Source organism: Arachis ipaensis, chromosome B9 (assembly GCF_059453495.1).
Source record: "Arachis ipaensis isolate K30076 ecotype BB chromosome B9, ASM5945349v1, whole genome shotgun sequence".
In the NCBI taxonomy this organism is placed as follows: Eukaryota; Viridiplantae; Streptophyta; class Magnoliopsida; order Fabales; family Fabaceae; genus Arachis; species Arachis ipaensis.
In genome coordinates, this window is record NC_142444.1 from 2,785,474 (window position 1) to 2,787,510 (window position 2,037).

Here is a 2,037-nt window from a genome sequence, read left to right on the forward strand (position 1 = left end):
AATTTGGAACATAAAAAGATCCGAACTCTTTGCAATATGGAAAAAGATGGTTTTAGCGTGGGAATCTGGTTTAAAGAAGATTGTGTGCGAAACAGATTTAAGTGAAGCATTCATTGCTACTCAGAGTGAGCCTGCTTCAGAAGATAGGAAAGATGGGGATCTGGTGGTGCGTATTCATAAAATGCTTAACAGGAAGTGGGAGGTTCATTTTAATCTAGCGCTTCAAGAAGGAAATAGGGTGGCCGATCTGATGACAAAATTCGGAGTTCGAAATCAGAATGAGTACGTTGAGGGATTTGATCCTCCTCTTAAAATTGTTAAAACTCTGCTTTAAAATCGAGATGTTGCTTGAGTTATAGAGGTCTTCTGTGTATCTTTTTTTTCTGTTTAATTTCTTTAATTTTTGTTAAGACAAAAAAAAAATTAATAATTCAATTAAATAAAAAGTAAATTTGTCTTCATTTTTTTTCGTTCTCCATACCAGACGGTGTCTCTAGTTTATATAAATGTAATGACTAAAGTTTTAACTTTCTCAAGCTTTTATGATATATTGTTATCGTTGTCCTCATATCTTATACGCATGACTTTAAAATTATTAAAAGATGCATTTAAATTACTTTGTTTTTATTTATGAATTAGAGAAGAATCCCACATATATATGAGATCTTTATTTACTTACGTGTGTGATATCATTGTGAAAGTAGAAAAGATTAATGAAAAGTTTTCAAGTCATCCTTCGTTATAATATTTTGGTGAATTCTATCGTATTCTCTCTAAAATAAAAGATATATTATCCTTTGTGATATATATATATATATATATATATATATATATATATATATATATAAAGTAATTTACCAGATAAATTTTATGAAATGGAAGAGATCTTTACAAATGTAATTAATGTACTTGAAAATAGAGAAGAATTTATGGTCCGTGATGATAGAAGTCATAAAAATATTTGAAAAGATTCTCCAGATCCTCAAGTTATAAATACAGTTAAAGACATTGTTGTTGATGATGTCAAATACAAGTTTTAAGAAATGGTAGATTCGGATCCTCATGAGATTAAAAATACTATTGTCGATGAGGTGGAGATAAAGTCGAATTCAATTGCAGACAATAAGATCTACAAGATGAGATGACAATTATGCACAAAAATTTAATCACTTTTATGAGACAAAAGTTTTGCGGATAGTGAACTTCGAGAATGTTATCACCATATAAAGAGGGTGGAAGAGGCACAGTGGGTGTAGGCAGAAGTTGGGAAGGAGTTGTGTCTATGTAGTAGAAATTTTTCGTACTTCAGTAGCACAAATGTTGTCACGTGTAACGAGCTGAATACGTATGCACCTTATTGATGAATTTGTGAGTTCACTGCAAAGAGATTTCTCCGGCATTGACAACCACCACCACCATAAATTAGTGGTGTTAAACTAAATTTAAATAATCATAAAAGAGAGAAAAAAAAATAGAGAACATATACCTAACTAATTATTATAGTTAATATTCAATTTAATTGTAATTATAAACACTATATATACCACAAAGAATAATTTACCTTTTATTTTATTTTAGAAAAAGTACTATAACATTCACCTGCAAAGAATTCTTACTTACCCTTGACTCTACATAATTTGCAGGTTTTGGGGGTGCATAATTATTTCACCAAGTTACCAAGGTTTGCACGTGTGTTACCTTGTTAGACAATAAGTTAATAATTATAATAATCCGACATGTATTCATCAGGATTTTATTTTAAAGTTATTTTAGTTTGTCAATCATCAACTCTTTATTTTTATCTTTTTCATATGTTGAATTGAGTTGTGGTAAAAATGTGTTGTTGGAATCGTAAACTATAGTTAAAGTTATTTTTATTATGTAACAATATATTATAATAATTTTATATTAGTAATATATATATACACACGTCCTTTCTTATTTTTTCGTTGAAATAATAATTTCCATTACGTTGCTTTTACACTATAATAATTAAAAAAAACACTAATGTAAAAATATTTTTTATTAAAAAGTGTA